This window comes from Hyla sarda, chromosome 5 (genome assembly GCF_029499605.1).
Source record: "Hyla sarda isolate aHylSar1 chromosome 5, aHylSar1.hap1, whole genome shotgun sequence".
NCBI classification, from domain to species: Eukaryota; Metazoa; Chordata; class Amphibia; order Anura; family Hylidae; genus Hyla; species Hyla sarda.
The window spans coordinates 28,547,417-28,564,379 of record NC_079193.1 but is presented as its reverse complement, the minus strand read 5'-3'; the positions used below and the strand labels follow the sequence as shown (position 1 = coordinate 28,564,379).

The window sequence follows — 16,963 nt, the reverse complement described above, 5'->3', positions numbered from 1 at the left end:
CACTCTGCTTGAGAATAAAGGGAGTCATAGTGCCGGTTTGGTGCTGTGCCCTCTTCATGTTTTTTTTTACTATAGAGGAGAACTGCAACATGGCTCAGTTGAAACGGTTGAAGTTTATTTTCTGGAGGGTCCCACAGGTTGGAGCTCCACCAATCATAAAGGGATGGCCTTCTCCAAGTAATATGGCTTAATTTATAAATTTGCAAATAACTCTTTAAAGTGTCCCTGTTATTAAAAAAAAATAAAAAATAATAAAAATTGTAATAACATGCCCCAGAGACCTTTTGACCAGTTAAATAAATACAGATCCCAGACACCCTAAATAAAAACAGACCCTTAAAGGGGTACTCCGCCCCTAGACATCTTATCCCCTATCCAAAGGATAGGGGATAAGAAGTCAGATCGCCGGGGTCCCGCTGCTGGGGACCCCGGGGATCGCTGCTGCGGCACCCCGCTATCATTACTGCACAGAGCGAGATCGCTCTGCACGTAATGACGGGCAATACAGGGGCCGGAGCATCGTTACGTCATGGCTCCGCCCCTCGTGATGTCACGGTCTATGGGAGGCTAAATTGGCATATTCATAATATTCTCGTTTTATTTTCGCATATGCGAAAATTCGCGTATACGAAAATTAACATATGCGAAAATTAGCATATACAAAAATTAGCATAAGTCTCACACAGTAGTATTAGAGTCTTCTTTACACCACACAAGCTGGAAGCAGAGAGGGATGATCACTGTGATGTGTACTGTGAAAAAAAAATTGAAATACTGAATATTCGTAATTACGAATATATAGTGCTATATTCGCGAATTCGCGAATATGCGATATTCGCAAATAAAATTTGCATTGCCAATATTCGCAAGCAACACTAAACCTCAGACACCCTACATAAATACAGTGGGGGAGATTTATCAAAACCTGTGCAAAGGAAAAGTTGCCCAGTTGCCCATAGCAACCAATCAGATCGCTTCTTTGATTTTGCTGAGGCCTTGTTAAAAACGAAAGAAGCGATCTGATTGGTTGCTATGGGCAACTGGGCAACTTTTCATTTGGACAGGCTTTGATAAATCTCCCCCAGTATCCCTATATAAGTACGGACCCCAGACCACACTCCATAAATATGTACAAATTCAGATCAAACCCCATAAACTAATACAGGACCCTTAAATGAATACAGACCCTTAAATGAATACAGATTCCACTCAACAAATATAAACCCTTAAATAATTACAGAACCCAAAGAAGACAGTGCCTGTAGGCTATATGAAGATGTGGCACCAAGAAGACTCACCTGCTCTTTTCCCATTTTGGCAAAATCTCTCTAAAATTCTTGGAGTAATTGCAAGTATGGTCTAGGGTACCCCTAAACTAATACTGACCTTTTAAACAAATATAGACCCCAAAATAAGTTAAAAAAAGCAACTAAACTAATGCAAACCCCCAAGCAGACAATGCCTGTTGACTAAATGTAGATGTGGTACTATAGAGACTCATCTGCTCTTCTCCCATTTTGGGGGAATGTCTCCAAATTTCTGGAAGTGGTTACAAGTATGGTCTATGTTGGCTAGGGTACCCCTAAACCATCTTCAACAAATATAGACCCCCAAAATAAGTATAGACCCAATATACTAATGCAGACCCCCAAGCAGACATTACCTGTGGACTATATGTGGATGGGGCACCAGGGAGACTCATCCGCTCTTCTGCTGTTTTGGGGGAATGTCTCTAAAATTCTGGCAGAGGTAAAAACTGTGGTTTAGGATACTTAGCTACTGGGCTAGGGCAGTGAACAGATTACCATATATACTCGAGTATAAGCCGACCCGAATATAAGCCTAGGCCCTAATTTCACCCCAAAAACCCAGGAAAAGATATTGACTCGACTATAAGCCTAGGGTGGGGAAATGCATCATCCCCCCATGTAATCATCCAGACCCCCATCATCATCCCCCCCTTCATCATCACCGCCTGTCAATCCCTTCATCAGTGTTCCTCAACCTGTGGACCTCCAGACGTTGCAAATCTACAACTCCCAGCATGCCCGGACAGCCATCGGCTGTCCGGGCATGCTGGGAGTTGTAGTTTTGAAACCTCTGGAGGTCTGCAGGTTGAAGACCACTGCGGCCTTAGTCATCATCCAGCCCCCCCCCTTTTGTTTTGTACTCACCTCCCCCGGTGGGAAGTTAGGGTGAGCTGGTCCGGGCCATCTATGCTGCAGGGACCGTCCGGTGGGGATGGTTAGTCGTTGCGAGCTGTCCATTTTCACTGGGGGGGCACTCTTCTCCGTGCTTCGGGCCAGCCCCGGACTAGTGACGTTGCCTTGACGACGACGAACAGGGACGTTCATACGCAACGTCCCTGTGCGTCGTCGTCAAGGCAATGTCACTAGTCCGGAGCCGGGCCCGGAGCGGAGAAGAGGGCCCCCCGGTGAAAATGGACAGCCCGCAACGACTAACCATCCCCACCGGACGGTCCCTGCAGCATAGATGGCCCGGACCAGCTCACCCTAACTTCCCGCCGAGGGGAGGTGAGTACAAAACAAAAGGGGGTGGGGGGGGGGGGCTGGATGATGACAAAGGCTGCAGTGGTCTTCAACCTGCGGACCTCCAGAGGTTTCAAAACTACAACACCCAGCATGCCCGAACAGCTGTAGTTTTGCAACATCTGGAGGTCCACAGGTTGAAGACCACTGAGAAGGGATTGACAGGCGGAGAGTTCACTCGAGAATAAGCCGAGGGGGGCGTTCTCAGCATGAAAAATCGTGCTGAAAAACTCGGCTTATACTCGAGTATATACAGTACTTACCCTAAGTAAAGAAAAGGCTAAACACCTATCTCTAAATGTGAACCCCAATATGCATAAACCTCCTAGGCTGAAAAAATATCACCACTTGGCCAATGTCAACAATACATTTTGCAAACCAAGATTACGGCAGGTTCCCTGAATTCTATTAAAATCCTGTTTAGAAATTGAAAAAGTGGTTTTACTATGACTGATGCAGAGAAAATACCATGAAACCTCAAACAGAACTGTTATGACAGAACTTATAAAAAATATTAGGAATGCATTTGGCGGAATTAAATCTTGGCAGCGCGTAAATATCTTCTCATTCTGAATGCAGATGGTTTATTTAACCTCTTACTGCGCGGAGGCTAGGGAAGTGGTGCGGGGACTGTGAAGCTGGAATAGGATCCCTGTACATTTGTAATTATTTGATGAAGCGGCTGCCAGTATGAATAGCAAAAAAATTACATGCATAAATAACTCAAATATATTTATAGCGGCAATAAGGACACAAGGCGCCGACTCCGCTATAATATGTGTTTTGTGCTGTGATCTGTACTTGGTAAATGACATAGCCGCTTCCGTTTCTTCACTCTAATGTCACTGCATTTAAAAGTCATTATGTATGCAACACCAGCAGCAGAATCCAATTCGTGGCCACTGTAGCAATGTTCTATTTTTCATTGCTACCCAGATAATTTAATGTACATTACTGCTTGCCTTCAGGAGTTTCTTTTTTTTTTTGGTTTTTTTTTGTGCATGATTCACATATAAGATCAGAGGAACCAATGGCCTAATTTAAAAGTTAGGACTATTTTGGACAAGTCCTCAAAAAAACTCCCAAAAACTAAAAAGTTATGGAAACACCGGTACGTAACATAACACTGTTTATACAGATGTAGAACTGGAGAGGTGTGGGTCCGACACTGTAAAACTAGGGTCTGTTGTAGGAATGCGGGTTAGTGAGCGTGCAGGTAAGGCATAGGTGTGGATGTCGGTGGTGCAACTCAAGTCAAGAGGTGTAATCCAGGAAAAGAAGAGTCAGAGAGAAAGGCACTCACCATCTACAGGCTTTATTTTACGGGCACATACAGCGGAGGCAGAGGCAAAACGGGACAAGTTGTTTCGCGCTAATGTGCGCTTCTTCTAGCCGGTGTAGAAGAAGCGCACATTAGCGCAAAACAACTTGTCCCATTGTGCCCTGCCTCCGCTGTATGTGCCCGTACTCCAGCAAATAAAGCCTGTGGATGGTGAGTGCATTTCTTTCTGACTCTTCTTTTCACTGTTTATACAGAGCCCAAGCATTTTCCCTGTATGTCAGAAAAGCTCGTGGCCGACAGTACATGCCAAATGTCCATAGGGGGTCCATAGTCAGATGGAGCCCATAAAAGTGTATTTTTGGCTCCTCTGGGTCATAAACATTAGTATACTTCATAAAATGAAGTACAAAGTAGCATAGTACATGCAAAAAGATTTGATTGGTTGTGGTCTGAGTGGCGGGACTCCCGCGATCTCAGCTGTGGCACCCCAGATATCCGGTACATGGAGCGAACTTCGCTCCGTGTCGGATGACTGGTGATGCGGGGAGGAGTAACGCCCCCTCCCATAGACTTGCATTGGGGTGTGTGGCTGTGATGTCATGAGCGAGGCATGACCGTGACGTCATGAGCCTGCACCAGACGCTCTAAACGAAAGCTGGGTGCAGCAGGGAGATCGTGGGGGTCCCCAGCGGCGGGACCCTTGTGATCAGACATCTTATTTCCTATCCTTTGTATAGGGGATAAGATGTCTAGGGGCGGAATACCCCTTTATCGTGGTAAGCACACACATCTCCCAGCTCAGTCTACTGATGGGTCAGGGTTTCAACACTCTGTTTCTTTACTACATGTTAAAAGTTCTTGAAACCGACTGTGCCCATTTAATTCTGAGAAGACACTGCCCAAGTACTACTTCACTGAGGAAGGGACCTTCACAGAACGGCTCCCTGTGGAAGCAGATGAAGTTACTGAGTTACTCTCAGTTTTGTGCTATAGTTCCCTGTTGCAGTGTGTAGGATATGTGGGGTGGAAGTGGGGTTGCACTGGTTCTGGCCTGGAGGCCCAACTTAGAAACCAGTATTTGCAGGAGGGTTCTTGTTTAGCTCATCCCTGGCTTTAGGCAGTTTTCTTCCTGTTGGAGGTGATGCAAAGTTTACAGATGTTGACAAGAAGCCATTTCTGAGCACTGTTGGGTAGTATTGAACTGTAGTATTTAGGAAGCTAGTCTATCCTCGTTCTTCTAAGGGTAGCTTGCAGTTTAACCTGGAGTTCCAGTTCTAGGAGAGATGAAACTAGAACCAGGACTAATTTAACTCAAACCTTTACATTTGCTCTTGCAGAGCCACGCTTCTCTACATCCTCTCTCTTCTCTGGCCAATGCTAGACTAGACTGGTTGGTTACTGGTCTCTCAGGAGCAAGGGCTGGACTAATCGGCTCTTCCTACAGGTTACTGGAAAATTCTGGAAGCCTGTGTAGTGCAGAGATTAAATGAAGGCCTACTTTGTCAATCACACTGAGGGGGCGTAATTACAGCCGGAAAAGATGGGACTAGGTGAGTATAGCTCCCCGCCCAGGAGACTACTTACTAGGCTGGTGGGGGAGGCTTTCTAACTTCATATGATTACCATCCCTGCGGGCAGGAATGTCCCCCCGGGGATGGTGAGGAAGAAGATTTTACCATAACGTGTTGCCAAAGGATCCTTAGGAGGTATGTGGTTCTAGCACACCGAAGGGGCATCATGGTAGAGCCCCCTCTACAGACTGTATGTCCTTCTACAGCGGTATGACCCGTACAGACTATTGCTACAGCGCCCCCTTATTTTTTCATATGCCCCCGGTATACATGTGCCATAGGAGAATGTGTATTCCCAGTAAAGATAATAACTGGATACAGGAAACTTTCTTTGCTTCTTTTCGAAATATCATGAACATGGCGCCCCTGACTGTAAAATAAAAGGATGTGAACTCACCTTGGAGTTCTGTGACCTGTAGAAAAGCTCTAAGCTGGTGGTAATCATGATAAATTGCTGAAAAGGAATCTAGTAATGGACATGTCTAGCAACATTAGCAGCATCTGACACAATGCCAGGCTGATTGGTAGAAAGGATCAAACCGCAGGGGGGTCTGACAGGGGTGAGGATTGTGAGGCCATGCACTGCAGCGGCATGAAATAAGGCAGCGCTGATCTAGTTTATATACCAGATATTTCTGGGCTCTGGAGTAATGAACCCGCATACAGCTAATAGGATTACTGCATTTGTCAAATTGTCTTTAACCATCTTTAATTGAAAAGGATTGTCCAGTTTAGAAAACCTATTTCTATAAACCCTATTAGTGAATTCCCAGATAAAAGAGGGAAGGGGTCCTATATCTAGGATGTCTTGACCGGAGAGGAGAGTTAATTTAAAGAGCGTCTCACTCTGGAGGACCTGTCTTAGCCTACATTACATACACAACACATAGAACTAAATAAGAGAACTGTGTAATGCTTAGTCTGTCCTGTGGAGGCACTGTAGGAAAATGTTATTCTGTTGTTGGGTTTCCTCAAAGATTACATCTGATCACTGTGGATTCCAGCAGGGAAACACTTTGTTATCTGCTTAGTGCCAAGAGACCCTTCTAGTAAGTAGGAATTGTCTAAAGTGAAGAACCCGATCATCATAAGGAGAGAATCTATGGTGATTTTACAGGGTGATACAAAAAGGATTGTGCAGAATTATCGTCTCTGTATTCAAAAGCAAGAGAAAATAACACAAATTTATTAACATGAAATTTATTATTCAACTTTTATCTATACACTACAAATGTTTAGAGTAATTTCCATTGGTGACCCGTCAGATGTCTTGGCAGTAGTCCAGTTCTGTCTAGACGCAGCTAGCATCTCCTCGGAGGTGAACTCCATTGTTTCAGTAATGTTTTGTCTCCCATAGACATGAATGGGGGGGGGGGGGGCATCGTAGCTGTGGTCGCCAGTCATCTGGCACAGAGCGGAGTTTGCTCCGTGCACTGGATGGCCAAGGTGCCGCGGGGGTCTGTTTGCTGGGGATAGGGGAAAACATGTCTAGGGCTTGGGTACCCCTTTAACTCACCTTTCTCCGCTCCCTCAAAGTCTCTGGTATCAGGACAGCCTGTCTGTGGCCGGTGACACTGCTCTTTCCCCGAAGCTGCAGATCATAGTGTCTGCAACCGGGGAAACTGACAGTGCTGCTGGCCAAGCACTGACTGAGACAGCACACCGCTGTGGCCAGTGATTGGCTGATCAGCGCTGTGACATCATGTCTGCAGCTCCGGAAGGCTCTGGGAAGCAGACTGCTAGCCTAGACTGAGCGCAGATGGGGCTTACTACTACGAGGGAGCATTGGAAGGGGAGTTAAAGTTTTTTTGGGGGGTTTTAATAGGCAGCCTGAGCACCTTAGATTTAAAATAATAATAATAATAATAAAAAAAAAATTACAATAATTCCACCGGACAACCCCTTTAACTAAACACCTGTACCTGCGGGTACATTGCAAACAGCAGTGGATGCAACCGTTGCGTATGTAGAGAACACAAAGGACAATGGCACTGCATGCACCGGGGAGGTGAGCGGCACAGTGTGGCATTGTATTTCAGCTACTGTTCCATACCACAGTGAGGACAACTAGGGTGAATGATGTATAACACCTAAATCTCAATGATTTAATGCTCAAGATAACGCTATGTGCAAGACTAATGTATTTATTGCTTCCCCCCTTTTTTCGTAGGAAAGGATAATTTTTTATGTGCCCCCCCCAATTCTTATGTTTCAGGAGGTTTCGGGCCGGCCGCATACCGGATGCTACCTCCGGTCCCTCAGCCTGCGCCTTCCACTGCCAGGTTTTGTGTGGCAGTTGGTAAACGCTGTCGTCGGTAGAGGACGGTCTTCAGCTGTGTTTTGAAGACATCTTTCCTACATGCCCAAGGTAAGAGATTTCAACCGGGTTTCGTGGGCGGGGCTCCACCGTGGTATGTTTCCGCTCTGCCTACTGTGTAAGGCTGGGTTCACATCACGTTTTTGCCATACTGTTTTCAATCCGTTTTTTTAAAGAAAACCGTATGGCAAAAAAACGGATGGAAAAGTATCGGAAAAAGTAAATCGTATGCGTTCTTAAACTGTATACTGTTTTTAAAAGTGCATACAGTTCCGTCCATTTTTATTTTTAAGAAACCTATACGTTTTGGAAAATGTTGTAAATTTTTAATGGGACGGGTGTTGGGTGGGGACTTTAGGATGCAAATGCGCAAGTGCAAAGTAAAAACCATATACGGTTTCTCGTATGGAACCGTATACATGTGCGTTCCCCATTGACGTCCATGTTAAAAAAAACGTATGCGGTTGCAGTATGGTTTTTAACCGTGGTTGACCATGTTTTCATCTCCGGTTTAAAAACCATATTGCAACCGCATACGTTTTTTTTAACATGGACGCCAATGGGAAATGCACATGTATACGGTTCTATACATGAAGCCGTACACGTTTTTCACTTTGCACATGCGCATTTTCATCCTAAAGTCCCCACCCAACACCCCTCCCATTAAAAATTGACAACATTTTCAAAAACGTATGTTTTTTTTAAGGAAATAAAAACGGACGGAACTGTATGCACTTATAAAAACAGTATACAGTTTAAAAACGCATACGGTTTACTTTTTTCGATACTTTTCCATCCATTTTTTTGCCATACGGTTATCTTTAGAAAAAACGGATTGAAAACCGTATGGCAAAAACATTTTGTGAACCCAGCCTTAGGTCTCATTGCGGATAGCCTTATGGGGACTCCAAGATGGTGCTGGCGTCCGGGCACATTTGCAATGCAGTGAGCCTGTGTAGGTTCCACTCTGCGTATGACCGTAAGTGCATTATTTAAACTGGCGCTGGAACTGTCAGAGGTTGCACTCAACCTAAGCAGCAAATCCTTCGGCTGGTTAGAGGTCAGCCTGGTGATGTTTTCCCTTTGTCTCTCCTCTAATATGTTTTATACAAAATATTTGCCTGCTCTTGTGTTTTTTCTCCTAGATGGCTCATAAAGGAGGCAAATCCAGGAGAAAGACCAAGCACAATATATATGCCCAATATCAGCAGCCTCTGCCTGAGTCATGGGAGTTGAGTACACGTGAAGCCTGTTTAAATCCTAATGCTATGCAGCCTGGTGTATTTTTGAGCTGGTTCAAGGGTGAGATGTGTAATACCTTCAAAGAAATTAAAGAGTCTATGGTGCCTTAAAAGAGAGAGAGGTCTACCTGACGCACTTCTACTGTTTCCTCAGATTCCTCCTCTAAAGGGACTGTATCCGATGGTTCTGCTTCAGAGGAAGTCATTGAAGAAGTTGAGGATGATCTTTATTAGAGATGAGCGAACTTTTGAAAAATTTGTTTCGGCCGATTCGACGAAAAATCCCCAAAAAAATCAGTTCGATCCGAATTTGTTCTCTGCGAATCTATATTAAAAACGGCTATTTCTGGCCTACAGAGAGCCTCAGTAGGGGTGTAGAGGTACGTTAGCCTTTATATATATATATATATATATATATATATATATATATATATATATATATATATAGTAAATTTGAGTAGCCGTATTAGTCCAGTGTTGCAGATGCAAATCATAAAATGTTGCAGTATCTTGTAATACCTTTTTTATTGGACTAAAACATTTTGTAGAGACAAGCTTTCGGGATTCCTCCCTTTATCAAGGAGATTTGCTTTGGACTTGAAAAGGGAGGAATCCCGAAAGCTTGCTCTACAAAATGCTGTTAGTCCAATAAAAAAGGTATTACAAGATACTGCAACTACCGATGATTTTGCTTTATATATATATATATATATATATATATATATATATATATATATATATATATATATATATACTTTACATAGCCGGCATCCTATGTGAAGCCCTATCTTTCCTTGGAAAAATTTCTTCCTGAGACTTACCTTTGGTCTTGCAAAGATTGTGTGACAAGCCTGGAAGTGGCTTTCTTTTAAGTGCCTGTTTCTAGTGGCTATTGCCTCAGCCAGAAGGTTAAGTGAATTGCAAGCTCTGTTATCAAGAGATGCGTACCTCAGATTTCTGCCAGACTCGGGGATTTTGAGAACCATGCCGAGGTTGCCGTTTTTTCAGGATCCGGAAGATAACAATTTGCATCTTCTTTATGTGAAGAGATCTTTATGGACTTATTTGGATAGGACCTGTTACGCCTAGCGCTCCGGGTCCCCGCTCCTCCCCGGAGCGCTCACGGCGTCTCTCTCCCCGCAGCGCCCCGGTCGGTCCCGCTGACCGGGAGCGCTGCACTGTCATGGCCGTCGGGGATGCGATTCGCACAGCGGGACGCGCCCGCTCGCGAATCGCATCCCAGGTCACTTACCCGTCCCGGTCCCCTGCTGTCATGTGCTGGCGCGCGCGGCTCCGCTCTCTAGGGCGCGCGCGCGCCAGCTCTCTGAGACTTAAAGGGCCAGTGCACCAATGATTGGTGCCTGGCCCAATTAGCTTAATTGGCTTCCACCTGCTCCCAGACTATATCTGCTCACTGCCCCTGCACTCCCTTGCCGGATCTTGTTGCCTTGTGCCAGTGAAAGCGTTTAGTGTGTCCAAAGCCTGTGTTACCTGAACTTCTGCTATCCATCCTGACTACGAACCTTGCCGCCTGCCCCCGACCTTCTGCTACGTCTGACCTTGCCTCTGCCTAGTCCTTCTGTCCCACGCCTTCTCAGCAGTCAGCGAGGTTGAGCCGTTGCTAGTGGATACGACCTGGTTGCTACTGCCGCAGCAAGACCATCCCGCTTTGCGGCGGGCTCTGGTGAAAACCAGTAGCCTCTTAGAACCGGTCCACTAGCACGGTCCACGCCAATCCCTCGCTGACACAGCGGATCCACAACCCGTAAGCCGAATCGTGACAGTAGATCCGGCCATGGATCCCGCTGAGGTGCCGCTGCCAAGTCTCGCTGACCTTCCCACGGTGGTCGCTCAGCAATCGCAGCAGATTGCCCAACAAGGACAGCAGCTGTCGCAGTTGACCGCCATGTTACAGCAACTTCTGCCTCTGCTACAGCAGCAACCATCTCCTCCGCCAGCTCCTGCACCTCCTCCGCAGCGAGTGGCCGCTCCTAGCCTCCGCTTGTCCCTGCCGGACAAATTTGATGGGGACTCTAAACTCTGCCGTGGATTTTTGTCTCAGTGTTCCCTGCATATGGAGATGTTGTCGGACTTGTTTCCTACAGAACGGTCTAAGGTGGCGTTCGTAGTAAGCCTTCTTTCAGGAAAGGCCTTGTCTTGGGCCACACCGCTCTGGGACCGCAATGATCCTGCCACAGCCACAGTCCAGTCCTTCTTCGCTGAAGTCCGGAGTGTCTTCGAGGAACCAGCCCGAGCTTCTTCTGCCGAGACTGCCCTGTTGAACCTGGTCCAGGGTAATTCTTCAGTGGGCGAGTACGCCATCCAATTTCGTACTCTTGCTTCCGAGTTATCATGGAATAACGAGGCTCTCTGCGCGACCTTTAAAAAAGGCCTATCCAGTCGCATCAAGGATGTGCTGGCCGCACGAGAGATTCCTGCCAACCTCCAAGAACTCATCCATTTGGCTACCCGCATTGACATGCGTTTTTCTGAGCGACACCAAGAGCTCCGCAAGGAAAAAGACTTAGATCTCTGGGCACCTCTCCCACAGTATCCGTTGCAATCTACGCCTGGGCCTCCCGCCGAGGAGGCCATGCAAGTGGATCGGTCTCGCCTGACCCAGGAAGAGAGGAATCGCCGTAGGGAAGAAAATCTCTGTCTTTACTGCTCCTGCACCTCCTCCACAGCGAGTGGCCGCTTCCGGCCTACGACTATCCTTGCCGGATAAATTTGATGGGGACTCTAAGTTTTGCCGTGGCTTTCTTTCGCAATGTTCCCTGCACTTGGAGATGATGTCGGACCAGTTTCCTACTGAAAGGTCTAAGGTGGCTTTCGTAGTCAGCCTTCTGTCTGGGAAAGCTCTGTCATGGGCCACACCGCTCTGGGACCGCAATGACCCCGTCACTGCCTCTGTACACTCCTTCTTCTCGGAAATTCGAAGTGTCTTTGAGGAACCTGCCCGAGCCTCTTCTGCTGAGACTGCCCTGCTGAACCTGGTCCAGGGTAATTCTTCCGTTGGCGAGTACGCCATCCAATTCCGTACTCTTGCTTCCGAATTATCCTGGAATAATGAGGCCCTCTGCGCGACCTTTAAAAAAGGCCTATCCAGCAACATTAAAGATGTTCTGGCCGCACGAGAAATTCCTGCTAACCTGCATGAACTCATTCATCTAGCCACTCGCATTGACATGCGTTTTTCCGAAAGGCGTCAGGAGCTCCGCCAGGATATGGACTTTGTTCACACGAGGCGTTTTTTCTCCCCGGCTCCTCTCTCCTCTGGTCCTCTGCAATCCGTTCCTGTGCCTCCCGCCGTGGAGGCTATGCAAGTTGACCGGTCTCGCTTGACACCTCAAGAGAGGACACGACGTCGCATCTGTTACGCCGAGCGCTCCGGGTCCCCGCTCCTCCCCGGAGCGCTCGCCACATCCTTGCTACTGCAGCGCCCCGGTCAGATCCACTGACCGGGTGCGCTGCGATACCGCCTCCAGCCGGGATGCGATTCGCGATGCGGGTGGCGCCCGCTCGCGATGCGCACCCCGGCTCCCGTACCTGACTCGCTCTCCGTCGGTCCTGTCCCGGCGCGCGCGGCCTCGCTCCCTAGGGCGCGCGCGCGCCGGGTCTCTGCGATTTAAAGGGCCACTGCGCCACTGATTGGCGCAGTGGTTCTAATTAGTGTGTTCACCTGTGCACTCCCTATGTATACCTCACTTCCCCTGCACTCCCTCGCCGGATCTTGTTGCCATTGTGCCAGTGAAAGCGTTTCCTAGTGTGTTCCTAGCCTGTGTTCCAGACCTCCTGCCGTTGCCCCCGACTACGATCCTTGCTGCCTGCCCCGACCTTCTGCTACGTCCGACCTTGCTCTTGTCTACTCCCTTGTACCGCGCCTATCTTCAGCAGTCAGAGAGGTTGAGCCGTTGCTAGTGGATACGACCTGGTTACTACCGCCGCTGCAAGACCATCCCGCTTTGCGGCGGGCTCTGGTGAATACCAGTAGTAACTTAGAACCGGTCCACTAGCACGGTCCACGCCAATCCCTCTCTGGCACAGAGGATCCACCTCCTGCCAGCCGAATCGTGACAGTAGATCCGGCCATGGATCCCGCTGAAGTTCCACTGCCAGTTGTCGCCGACCTCACCACGGTGGTCGCCCAGCAGTCGCAACAGATAGCGCAACAAGGCCATCAGCTGTCTCAACTGACCGTGATGCTACAGCAGCTACTACCACAGCTCCAGCAATCATCTCCTCCGCCAGCTCCTGCACCTCCTCCACAGCGAGTGGCCGCTTCCGGCCTACGACTATCCTTGCCGGATAAATTTGATGGGGACTCTAAGTTTTGCCGTGGCTTTCTTTCGCAATGTTCCCTGCACTTGGAGATGATGTCGGACCAGTTTCCTACTGAAAGGTCTAAGGTGGCTTTCGTAGTCAGCCTTCTGTCTGGGAAAGCTCTGTCATGGGCCACACCGCTCTGGGACCGCAATGACCCCGTCACTGCCTCTGTACACTCCTTCTTCTCGGAAATTCGAAGTGTCTTTGAGGAACCTGCCCGAGCCTCTTCTGCTGAGACTGCCCTGCTGAACCTGGTCCAGGGTAATTCTTCCGTTGGCGAGTACGCCATCCAATTCCGTACTCTTGCTTCCGAATTATCCTGGAATAATGAGGCCCTCTGCGCGACCTTTAAAAAAGGCCTATCCAGCAACATTAAAGATGTTCTGGCCGCACGAGAAATTCCTGCTAACCTGCATGAACTCATTCATCTAGCCACTCGCATTGACATGCGTTTTTCCGAAAGGCGTCAGGAGCTCCGCCAGGATATGGACTTTGTTCACACGAGGCGTTTTTTCTCCCCGGCTCCTCTCTCCTCTGGTCCTCTGCAATCCGTTCCTGTGCCTCCCGCCGTGGAGGCTATGCAAGTTGACCGGTCTCGCTTGACACCTCAAGAGAGGACACGACGCCGCATGGAGAATCTTTGCCTGTACTGTGCCGGTACCGAACACTTCCTGAAGGATTGTCCTATCCGTCCTCCCCGCCTGGAAAGACGTACGCTGACTCCGCACAAAGGTGAGACAGTTCTTGATGTCAACTCTGCTTCTCCACGCCTTACTGTGCCTGTGCGGATATCTGCCTCTACCTTCTCCTTCTCCACTAAGGCCTTCTTGGATTCCGGATCTGCAGGAAATTTTATTTTGGCCTCTCTCATCAACAGGTTCAACATCCCAGTGACCAGTCTCGCCAGACCCCTCTACATCAATTGTGTTAACAATGAAAGATTGGACTGTGCCGTGCGTTACCGCACGGAACCCCTCCTAATGTGCATCGGACCTCATCACGAAAAAATTGAGTTTTTGGTCCTCTCCAATTGCACTTCCGAAATTCTCCTTGGACTACCGTGGCTTCAACGCCATTCCCCAACCCTTGATTGGTCCACAGGAGAGATCAAGAGCTGGGGTACTTCTTGTTTCAAGGACTGTCTTAAACCGGTTTCCAGAACTCCCTGCCGTGACCCTGTGGGTCCCCCTGTAACCGGTCTCCCTAAGGCTTATATGGACTATGCAGACGTATTTTGCAAAAAACAAGCTGAGACTTTACCTCCTCACAGGCCTTATGACTGTCCTATTGACCTCCTCCCGGGCACTACTCCACCCCGGGGCAGAATTTATCCTCTGTCCGCCCCAGAGACTCTTGCTATGTCTGAATACATCCAGGAAAATTTAAATAAGGGGTTTATCCGCAAATCCTCCTCTCCTGCCGGAGCTGGATTTTTCTTTGTGTCCAAAAAGATGGCTCCCTACGTCCTTGCATTGATTACCGCGGACTTAATAAAATCACGGTAAAGAACCGCTACCCCCTACCTCTTATCTCAGAACTCTTTGATCGTCTTCAAGGTGCCCACATCTTTACCAAACTGGACTTAAGAGGTGCTTATAATCTCATCCGCATCAGGGAGGGGGACGAATGGAAAACTGCATTTAACACCAGAGATGGACACTTTGAGTATCTAGTCATGCCCTTTGGCCTGTGCAACGCCCCTGCCGTCTTCCAAGACTTTGTTAATGAAATTTTTCGTGATCTCTTATATTCCTGTGTTGTTGTGTATCTGGACGATATTCTGATTTTTTCTGCCAACTTAGAAGAACATCGCCAGCATGTCCGCATGGTTCTTCAGAGACTTCGAGACAATCAACTTTATGCCAAAATGGAGAAATGTCTGTTTGAATGTCAATCTCTTCCTTTCCTAGGATACTTGGTCTCTGGCCAGGGACTACAAATGGACCCAGATAAACTCTCTGCCGTCTTAGATTGGCCACGCCCCTCCGGACTCCGTGCTATAACGTTTTTTGGGGTTCGCCAATTATTACAGACAATTTATTCCACATTTTTCCACTATTGTGGCTCCTATCGTGGCTTTAACCAAGAAGAATGCCAATCCTAAGTCCTGGTCTCCTCAAGCGGAAGACGCATTTAAACGGCTCAAGTCTGCCTTTTCTTCTGCTCCCGTGCTCTCCAGACCTGACCCATCTAAACCCTTCCTATTGGAGGTTGATGCCTCCTCTGTGGGAGCTGGAGTGGTCCTTCTACAAAAAAATTCTTCCGGGCATGCTGTTACTTGTGGTTTTTTTTCTAGGACCTTCTCTCCGGCGGAGAGGAACTACTCCATCGGGGATCGAGAACTACTGGCCATTAAATTGGCACTTGAGGAATGGAGGCATCTGCTGGAGGGATCAAAATTTCCAGTTATCATTTACACCGACCACAAGAATCTATCCTATCTCCAGTCTGCCCAACGGCTGAATCCTCGCCAGGCCAGGTGGTCTTTGTTCTTTGCCCGTTTTAACTTTGAAATTCATTTTCGCCCTGCCGACAAGAACATTAGGGCCGATGCTCTCTCTCGTTCCTCGGATGCTTCGGAAGTAGAATTCTCTCCGCAACACATCATTCCTCCTGACTGTCTGATCTCCACTTCTCCAGCCTCCATCAGGCAAACTCCTCCAGGGAAGACCTTCGTTTCTCCACGCCAACGTCTCGGGATTCTCAAATGGGTTCACCCCTCCCACCTCGCTGGCCATGCGGGCATCAAAAAGTCTTTGCAACTCATCTCTCGCTTCTATTGGTGGCCGACTCTGGAGACGGATGTTGTTGATTTTGTGCGGGCCTGTACTGTCTGTGCCCGGGATAAGACTCCTCGCCAGAAGCCTGCTGGTCTCCTTCATCCTCTGCCTGTCCCCGAACAGCCTTTGTCTCTGATTGGTATGGACTTTATTACAGACTTACCTCCATCCCGTGGCAACACTGTTGTTTGGGTGGTCGTTGATCGATTTTCCAAGATGGCACATTTTATTCCTCTTCCTGGTCTTCCTTCAGCGCCTCAGTTGGCAAAACAATTTTTTGTACACATTTTTCGTCTTCACGGTTTGCCCACGCAGATCGTCTCGGATAGAGGCGTCCAATTCGTGTCTAAATTCTGGAGGGCTCTCTGTAAACAACTCAAGATTAAATTAAACTTCTCTTCTGCTTATCATCCTCAATCCAATGGGCAAGTAGAAAGAATTAACCAGGTCCTGGGTGACTATTTACGGCATTTTGTTTCCTCCCGCCAGGATGACTGGGCAGATCTTCTACCATGGGCCGAATTCTCGTACAACTTCAGAGTCTCTGAATCTTCTTCTAAATCCCCATTTTTAGTGGTGTACGGCCGTCACCCTCTTCCCCCCCTCCCTACTCCCTTGCCCTCTGGTTTGCCCGCTGTGGATGAAGTGACTCGTGATCTTTCCACCATATGGAAAGAGACCCAAAATTCTCTTTTACAGGCTTCATCTCGCATGAAAAAGTTTGCCGATAAGAAAAGAAGAGCTCCCCCCATTTTTTCTCCCGGAGACAAGGTATGGCTCTCCGCTAAATATGTCCGCTTCCGTGTCCCCAGCTACAAACTGGGACCACGCTATCTTGGTCCTTTCAAAATCTTGTGCCAAATTAATCCTGTCTCTTACAAACTTCTTCTTCCTCCT

General features: G+C 47.9%; 1 long non-coding RNA gene across 1 annotated transcript; it reads left to right on the top strand.

Moving 5' to 3' along the window:
- Window positions 1-7,338: 7,338 nt before the first annotated feature.
- LOC130272990 (uncharacterized) lies at window positions 7,339-9,087 on the top strand. The gene is made up of 3 exons (XR_008843816.1): window positions 7,339-7,410; window positions 7,618-7,770; window positions 8,865-9,087. It is a non-coding gene; the product is annotated as an uncharacterized LOC130272990 (long non-coding RNA).
- The last annotated feature ends 7,876 nt before the right edge of the window (window positions 9,088-16,963 follow it).